Source organism: Anguilla anguilla, chromosome 5 (genome assembly GCF_013347855.1).
Source record: "Anguilla anguilla isolate fAngAng1 chromosome 5, fAngAng1.pri, whole genome shotgun sequence".
Classification (NCBI taxonomy): domain Eukaryota; kingdom Metazoa; phylum Chordata; class Actinopteri; order Anguilliformes; family Anguillidae; genus Anguilla; species Anguilla anguilla.
Genome location: NC_049205.1, coordinates 26,312,667 through 26,322,853, shown reverse-complemented (window position 1 = coordinate 26,322,853; position 10,187 = coordinate 26,312,667).

The window sequence follows — 10,187 nt, the reverse complement described above, 5'->3', positions numbered from 1 at the left end:
CCAGTTCCCCTCCGGCTTCCGTTCCTGCGCCTGGACCCCGTCTGGCTTCCGTTCTTGTGCCCGGACCCGTCCCGAGTCCTGTCTTGTCCCAGTCCCGAGTCCCATTCCTGTCCTGTCTTGTCCAGTCCCAAGCCCTGTCTGTCCTGTTCCAGTCCCGAGTCTGCTTCTGTTTCTGTCCTGTTCCAGTCCCGAGTCTGCTTCTGTTTCTGTCCTGTTCCAGTCCCGAGTCTGCTTCTGTTTCTGTCCTGTTCCAGCCCCCGAGTCCAGTCTGTCCTGTTTCATTCCCGAGCCCTGTCCCGAGTCCTGTTCCTGTCCAATTCCTTGTTCTGTTCTTGTCCAGTCCCGAGTTCCCCCCTGTCTTGTCCGTTCCCGAGTCCTACCCCATCTGAGTCTGTCCTGTCTCCAGCTCCCACCCTCTTGTTTCATTCCCTCCCCAGGTCGGCCTTCTGGGACGTCAGGAGCCGTCCCTTGGGGGGGGGGGGGGGGGGGGGTACTGTCATGGTTCTGTATTTTCTGTTTGTTTTTCCCCTTTTGGCCACCAGATGGCGGCACTTCAGTTTTGTGTTTCAGTTTGTTCTCCCTCCCTGTGTTACTTGTATTATTGGTTTTAATTATTTAATTATCATTGTTCCCACCTGTGCCTTGTTATCCCCTCCTTTTCTGGTTTGATTGTTCTTTGAGTTCACCTGTGTCTTGTTCTTTCTTTCCTGACTCGGGTGCTGGTTCCTTGCATTTCATTTGTTTCTGCCTGTGTGTTCCGCCTGCTTGTGTTTTGCCCTGCTTGATTTCAGCCTGACTGTTTTGTTTTACTGTTTTCTGCCCTCGTTATGTGTTCCCAGTATTTTGACTGAGTTTCTGTGCTTGTGTTTTTAACCTCTTAGCGCACAGCCCCTAGTGGTGGGCACGCCCGCGTGCCTAGATTACTAAAGTCAAACATTCGGTGCTACTGCAACCAACGTGTGAGATGAAAACAGAAACGCGTTGTTTCAGTTTCATTAGTAGACGATACATGACAACTATGCCGAAAATGGAGTTTCGCAGCCCCACCATTGTCGCTCCAGTCGTTCATTTAACACGCACCCCCTCCCTGCAGTCTCATCTAAAAAACACCCCCCACCCTTGACATAATGGACAATATTGTCTATCTTGGCATTCATAAAAATATTCTTTCACCACTAAAAAATCGTATTCCGTCATAGCAACAAGATAAACCCGACAATAGCCCTAAGATATGCCTATACAGCAGTGAAAACGCTGCTCACTGAATAACGAAATAAACAAGAAAAAGTTTTTAAAAATGATACCATGTCATTCTACAGTCAATATCTGGGACTAAATATTGAATAAATATAAAACCTTACTGTTGGTTTTACGTGTAGAGATGTCCCTTTTGAGACTGCCTGGTCATATATTGTCTTGGACAATCCGTTTGGGAAATATACACGCATCTGTGACGCCTGGGTATCTTCCAAAATAGCTGTGCGTAACACCACACCTGTTGTTTACGGCGTCGTCGCCCTTTTTAATACAGTCTGACTTGATTGACAATTAATTTATTCAGTAGGCGAGAGTATAAGCTTTCTAACGATGTATAACATGTCTAATTCTGCTTTTGGAATAGCGTTTTATAGGTCAGCGTAACAGAAAATATTCTTAGCATCCCATTCACTTACGCATTCACTCTGTTAGCAGACAAATACGATGCACCTAACGAAACGTGTTCAACGATATTTCGTAATTTCTTGGAAAATACTATTATTATTGAGGACTTCTGAACATAGCTAAGCCATATGTTTGCTGATAGACCTAGCTGACATCGTTTTCTGGAGCAAAACAGAAGCTAATAGAACAATATCATTGATACTGTCTCTGTCTCCATCTACTGAACATAGAGGAGATTTCATCATTGCTATGTAAGTATTACCGCTCAAAATATTTCGGTTATATACGTTATTTTTGAAATTGAGTATCTTTAAATAGGTTAGTGGTGTTATATAATGTAAATATTTCACACTGTAATGTAAGCGTTATATGGAAGTGTAATAGTTTTTGTGAAGCATGCAACAGTGATGACGTCAGAGCTGGAACATTGCCAAAACGTGGTGGACGGGTGAAAATTGTTTTCATGTTGTCTCATCCCCATACAAGAAAACATACGAGAGTACAGAGTATAGAAATACATACAATAGTTAATTATTGCACATTTAGGTACTGTACCGCATTGTGTGACAATATTTTTGCATTATTTTTTTAATCTGATAGCAATGTTTCATCTTAAAGCCTCATAAGGGGCTCATTTATATGCTTTATAATGGACAAAAAACATTTAATTCAATTTTGGAGAGATTTTGGATATGTTTCTGGACACCTAGCTATTTTAGACCACTGTACTGACTGAAAGCTTGTAATTCCCATTTGAAAATTATGCAACAGTGATTTTCTTGAGTCGAAAGTGTTGATTTGTAGTGAAATACGTGGATATGTTATGATTTACTGCAATGCATAATTTAGACATTTTGGATAGATTTGGAGATGCTGGGTACACTGCTTAGTTTTTGCTTCATACATCTATAGTAGTTCTACATATCCACCCTTAGATTTTATGAACTTGTGGTCAAGAAGTTTTTGTGACCTAGCACATGTATGGTTTAACCTCCTGTATATATGCAATCTCTCAGTATTTCATTGCAAGCTTAAAAAGTGCAAATTTATTTTGTTTTATATTCAAATTATGAATATAAACTAATCTGCGTTAGTATTGTAAATTGTACAAATGTCTTGCTTCTTTTAAGCCATTTTTCAAGTCTTTGTGGTGTTCACATCTGGAGTTATAAAGCTTTAAATAGGGTACCCCCTAAATGGGCAAGGATTGGCAAGATTTGGCTTGTGCCTTAAGAGGTTTTAAGTATTTTTGAGTTCATTTGTTATGGCCCCTTGTGGCCTTTTGTTTGTTCCTGTTTGTTTTTGTAATAAGTAAAGTCTTTGTTTCATTTACCTTAGTCTCATTTTTACTCTGCGCTTGGGTCCAACCCGTCAAAACCCTGACAAGGTCTTTATAAGTTAATTTACACTGAATGAAATAGAAATGAAATAGATTAAATCTTAAGAACTCATCTTCACCTTGGAATTTGATACCCACCACTCATGTTTTTAATTCAGTTGGTGGTCTATCGTTTCTTTTAAAATGTAACTTCAATATCTCCAAGATTCCTATGAAACTTTCCATGTTTCACAGACAAATGTTAAGCTGGTGCTTACTTTACAAACATAATTTTTCATCACATAATTACTTAATATGGAACAACAAGGATATTAGATTTAAGAACAAAAGTCTCTTTATTAAGAACTGGTTTGATAAAGGAATTCTATTAGTTAGTAAGTTACTTAATCCTGAAGGTCACCTTCTTTCATATAAGGAATTTCTCTCTGTGTATGGATTTCCTGTTACACCCAAAGATTATGCTATTGTATTCGATGCCATACTCAATGGTGCTATAATGCTTTTGCCATTGGCTCCAAAAGGAAAAGAAAGTATAGTTCCTTCTTTAGACCCCTACAACATCTATATTGATGCAGAGTGTTCATTACTAAGTAATAAAGCAACTAATAAATGTATAAGGAATGTAATTCTAAGAGATGTGGTTACCATACCAGCTGCCGTTTTCTACTGGAATAACATTTATGGAAATATTAACTGGAAATGGTCTTGGCTGTTAACAAAAAAATATTTACTAACTAATAAAGTAAAAGACGTAGCTTTAAAAATAATGCATAGATGTTATCCAGTTGAAGACGTACTTCAAGTTAGATTTGGACACCAACTGCTGTTTTTGTAAAAATTGTGAAGAAACTTTATTACATTTGTTTTGGGAATGTTTGTATAGAAAAACCGATATGGTGAATTTTATAAACAGAAACGGTATACACTTCAATATCACAGAGACGCATGTATTGTTTGGGGTAAAGAAGGATGACCTTAATAACATAGATGATTTGTACTTCATCAATCTTATTTTAGTTCTCGGCAAATATCACATACACACCAGCAAATTCTCTGACCAAAGGCCAAATTTTATGATTTTTAATATATATTTGGAAACTTTAAAATACTGCACAAATATTAAAGCCATGAAGACTGTGTGTTAGTAAAAAATATTCTTTAATTAAAACTTAATCCCCTAACATGTCTATTTACTGTATATATTGCTGTTCCTTTTGACAATACTGTATTTTTTGTTTTCTGTAATGCTGTATCCTGTTACAAAATTGTAAACTTTGTACAACTGAAATGTTTTCTCAAAAAAAATAAAAAATAAATAAATAAAACCTGGGAAAAAAAAGCAGAACCCAATATGGCATCAAGAGCACCACACCCCATAGGCTGTAATGGAGAATCTCTTGCCTTTTTCTAGCAATATAAGGGGTTTACAGTCATATTTTTAAGCCAGTTATTAGAATAAGAATCAATGCGTGATTTTACTTGACACGATTTGATAAAGTTATAGGCAAGTTGTTTTATTCATCATATTCAGCGAAGAGTTCAACACTAGACTCTCGTTGGTTGTATTGAACACATGATTATGACTAGCTGACGAATGGACTACAAAGACCATCATAATAAAATGGTTCTGCTGGTTGAACGAAATGTGATTGCGACATTACGTAAAGTAGTGTGCGGGCAGTGATAATCCAATCTATTAATTTCTTAAGTGTTTTAAAAATCAATTCCAATGTAGTGTAGCCTATAGCCTATAATATCATGTATATCATCCATAATATGTATTTCCTATTGGGCGAGAGGCAAGAATACACCCTGGACAGGACGCCAATCTATCGCAGGGGCCACACACCATTCACTCACACTCATTCCAATGGGCAATTTTAGGGTCTCCAATCAGCCTACCTGCATGTTTTTGGACTGTGGGAGGAAACTGGAGTACCCGGTGCCACCTATTACATAACATTAGCTGGATTTAAAAATTCTGGAAGCAAATGATTGCCCTTCCCCCAACATATTTCCCTTTGAGAAGAGAAGTCAGCTATAAATTACTGCTTCCCAAATAGCTGTAAAAATGCCTTTATTTGCAGCTTATAATTGCAGTAATCATTCTGATCATGCTAGTGAGAAAGGTGTGACATTTCACAGGTAACGTTATATTATTTTCAATGATATTTTCAACGTATAATTACAATACGTGATTTGCTGCTGAGGCTTTATTTACGACCAATAGTAGGGTGACCAGACGTCCCCGTTTTCTGGGGACAGCCCCCGTTTTTGGTGCCCTATTTTCTTTTCTCCTGGGGAATTAACTGAACAATTAGTGCTACTGATTGGCCAGACTGTCGTCACACCTGACTACCAGGTAAAGGGAGGCTAGAAAACTAGCACAGCCCTCGAGGACCGTGATTTGAAATATGGTCACCTTAACTAATAGACTAATATAACCGGCTAGCCAGTTAGCTCATTTTCGTTCGGTACGACCTACACAGCTTCTCCATCAGTTTCGACTGCATGATGTCCAGTTTTGACAAATTCTAAATCTTTTTGATTGAAATCCAAGGACTGTGCAAGCCACTAAAGTAAACTCAATTCAAGTTAGTCCAGTTGCCTGCACAGTGCCCAGATTTTAATCCAATACAGCACCTTTAGGATAGAAGGTTAAAGGTAGAAACAGGAGGTTCTCAGCATGAATGTGTCCGAAAAATACGAACTGCGTTAGCATTCAGGCTATTCTGGAGCAAAACGGGGTCTTACCAGGTACTAGATGGGTGTACCTAATAAAGTGGCACTGAGTGTCTGTGGGTATATATACATACACACATATACATATAAATATCACTTTATGTGTGTATATTGTTTTATTTGTTTTGGTAAAATCCTCGCAGATTTATTTGAAAAATCAATGAATGTTAATACTACTACTACTACCACTAACAATAATAATAATAATAATAATAATAATTAAAGCCGCAAGCGGTGTTGGGAGGGGTCCAAGCATTGGCACAAGTCCGCCCCCTATGGAGCGATTTTCAAATGGTTTTGTCCTCATGATCATATACCTTCACCCAACATATCTACTGCATCGCCATGTCTCCTAGCTGCTAGGCGAAAAGGCCTTTACTATGTCGTAACACTAGAGGCTGTTTTATACTTCTGCATAGTACACGTAAAAATGGGTCTGTGTAGGGGTTGTGCGCAATGTGCGCAGCACGTGCGACAGTTGCAGACCACGGCCACGTTGAAGACGCAGACCGCCTCAAGAAATTAAAAGCGCGTAGTTAGTAACCAGTGCCCGCATATGCAGTAAAGAAGATGATTGGTTGACTGCTGACATGAGGTCACTGGCATACGCCTCTGACTAACAGGTTATAACAGTTGATTCACAAAACCGACAGGCAACGTTAAATATGCGACTATAAGCGGTTTTGTAAGGTGAATGTCTTCGTTGCAACAAGTTACATCTAGCTGAGCATTTTTATGGTCATTGGTGCAGTATTTAGTAAGTTTGTAAATATGAATGAAGGTGTTGTCTTTTGAACTATAACGGTCAGTAACAAAATCTAATTACGTGGCCTGCGCAACCTGTGCAATATGCCGCACATGTATAAATTATCTGGCCCTTCGTGAGTGCCGCACACAACGGAAACTATGCAGACTACGCAAAAGTATAAAACAGCATTTAGATGGTCCAGCGTGTATGTAGAGCTGCAGCGCATCCGCGCCGCAACAAAAAAATAGGCGTCAGAGACATATTCCAATCCATTGCTCAGCTTAGCAGAGAATGCACATTTCAGAGCACCTCAGACACAGATAGAATAATAACACATAAATACACATTTCAAATAATAAATACGACATTGAGAAAAACGAAACAAAAGACGAAATATCAACTCGTGACCTGCGTGTTGCGCGCAGCGCAGAGAGTAGCCTACCGTATTATTTATTTAGACATTGGCAGATAAGAAAATTTTTGGTTACGCTGACCTATGAAACGCTATTCCAAAAGCAAAATCAGACATGTTATACATCGTTAGAAAGCTTATACTCTAACCTACTGAATAAATGAATTGTTAAGCAAGCCAAATTGGTCTAAAAAGGGTGACAACGCCGTAAAAAACAGGTGTGGAATTACGCAGCTATTTTTGAAGGTAGCCTACCCAGGCGTCACAAATGCGCGTATATTTCACAAACGGATTGTACAAGAAAATATATGACCACTCAGTCTCAAAGGGGACATGTCAGGGGGGCGAGGGGATGGACCCAAATGCAGAGTCAAAAAAACACTCAAAATCCAGGGTAAACGCAAAACCAGGAGTGTAGCTTTTAATTTGAACAAAAACCAACGGAAACAGAAACGAAGCCGCGCAGGGCAAGTCCTAAAAAACAAAGTAAAATTTACGAAACTAAGGAAGCAAAGAAAATCCAACACTCCAAAAACACAAGAACAGGAACGTGGGCAAAAACACTGGAGGCAACTCTTAGCGGGGAACACACGGGGCAGAAGCACAATCAGAGGCACGGACGAACACACTAATCAACAACAGGCAAGGATCCAGCACCTGAGTCAGGGAGAAGGGAAACTTAAATAGACACGACGCAGACGAGACACAGGGGGGCACAATGAACAATCAGGCCACAGAGAGGGAAGGGAAAACGAGACAACCAGCAAACAATAATAGGATAATTGAAAACAATAATACAATTAAACAGGACACAAAACAGAGGTGCCGCCATCTGGCGGCCCAAAAAAGAAAGACAGAGGGAAAAACACAGAACCCTGACAGGACATCTCTACGCGTAAAACCAATGGTAGGATTGTATATTTATTCAATGTTTAGTCCCAGATATTGATAGAATGACATGGTATTATTTTGTAAAAACCTTGTCTCGTTTATTTCGTTATTCAGTGAGCAGCGTTTTCACTGCTGCATATTTTAGGGCTAATGTCGGGTTTATCTTGTTGCTACGGAATATTACATTACATTACATTACAGGCATTTGGCAGACGCTCTTATCCAGAGCGATGTGCAACAAAGTGTATAATCATAATCAGGAACAAGTGTGTCGAAAACCCTAGAGAGAAGTACCATGCAGGGAACAACCGCATAGTTCAACTTGGACCCTGTAGGTTAAACTGATTAACACTAACACAAACAAGAACAGCAACAACGCAGTCTATGCAAAAACACAAGCGATAGTTAAGACGAGTTAAGACTAAGTCACCTACGAAACAGCTAACTAGTTACAACCCTAAGCTTACAGTCAATTTAGAGATTAAATTGAGAATACGATTTCTCTCAGCATAATGACGGATTTAAAGACTAAACGAACTCACCCGATATTGTCTTCAAATGGATCCATGCCAAAGAAAAGTAAATCCTCTCAAAGCTTTTACTAACAAACTTTTAGTAGCAAAAAACGAAATATCCATGCTAACTGCTTCCTACGCTCAGAGTACTGTATTATTTATTTAGACATTGGCAGAATACAGCATGGATTGCTTCTTTTGTTTAAATTAAATATTAGTAATTGCAGCGAGAAACTGCAGCTGTAGACACAAGATAGTTTGTTATGTTATGGTAGCAATGGAACGAAGTGGACTATATATGTATTACTGTAATTGTTTTATTGTACCAGCATGTTTTCGCGCGTTTGCACAGACACTCAAAACCTATCAATAAAATGGTTTAGCTATTTCTCAGCATAAGGACAGATTCAAAGCGTAACAAACTCACCCGATACTGTCTTCAAATGGATCCATGCCAAAGAAAAGGAATTATTCATCCTCTCAAAAAGCTTTTACTAACAAACTTTTAGTAGCCTAACATGCACTCTGGCTGGCACTGTCTTCCGTTGCTTCCCCGACGTTCAGACCATCCCCTCACTGGTAAAAACTAGACCCTACAGTGTCGGATTACTTGCCATGGATGTCGCTTGCCGTAAAGAAGTTTACTACATGTCGTAACACTTAGATTTGTAGCTCCAGCTCTTCCAAATGGTGGGCAAACAATATGGTGGACACAGGTACTCCCAACAGCAAAGTTGTAGAGCACATTCAGATGCATTGGTCGATGACGTTTTGTGTTGATCTGACTTACGGTGTGGCCGTTATGACCTTTTAAACATGAGCCTTTGTTATAGCGCCACCATCTGGCCGACATAGGTGATTGGTAGTACCTGAGTAGTGTGGGGCCATAGGAACCCACCTGCCAAATATGGTTGCTCTAGGACTTAAGGTTGCTGAGCCACTTTTAGCGAAGAAAAATAAGAATAATAATTAAAGCCGCAAGTGGTGTTGGGAGGGGTCCAAGCATTGGAACCATCGTGCCCCCTATGGAGCGATTTTAAAATGGCTTTGTCCTCATGATCATATACCTTCACCCAACATATCTACTGAATATCATGATGATTCTATAAAAAATTGATGATTTATGGCCAAATTTGTGCTAAGAGACGCTGTCGGATGACTTAGTTGCGTCGCCATGGATGTGTCCTGGCCGCTTCTCGAAAAGGCCTTTACTAGGTCGTAACACTTGGATGGCATGTCGTAACACTTAGATGGCCCAGCGTGTATGTACAGCTGCAGCGCTTCCATGCCGCAACTAAAAAAAGCGTCACACTAGTGTTGTCATGATACCAAAATTTTGACTTTGATACCGATATCAGGTTTAGTATCACGATACTCGATACTGAAGCGATACTGATTCAATACTCGGTACCTAACGATACTGAAATTACCTTAATAGATCAGGGCTGCGTTTCCCAGAGTCTCCTTAGCGCTACATGCGTCGTAAGGTACACCTTAAGCTCTTCCTTTAGCTCTCGAGCTGTTTCCCAGCGTCTCCTTAATTAAGGTATACCTTTAAAAGGGTGGTCTGAGGCACTCGTAAGCTGTCCCTTAGCGATGCGCTCCGCGGTTTCAGCCTTATTATGCCAAAATTTTGCTTTTCAAATCGACAGTTGTACTACAATGCGCATCTAGTAGCACATCTGCATGCGAAAATTGCATAGATAGTTTAATATTAACTTTACGAAAATTAATTATCCAATCAACGTTTCTGTGCATAGCACGTCATGAGAATGTTGTCGTTTTACCTGTCTATCCCCATCATGATGGTAATTAAGTATAGGGCCTATCCATGATACTAATCCAATTTGTGAAAAGAAAAAAAAAGTTTTTTTAATT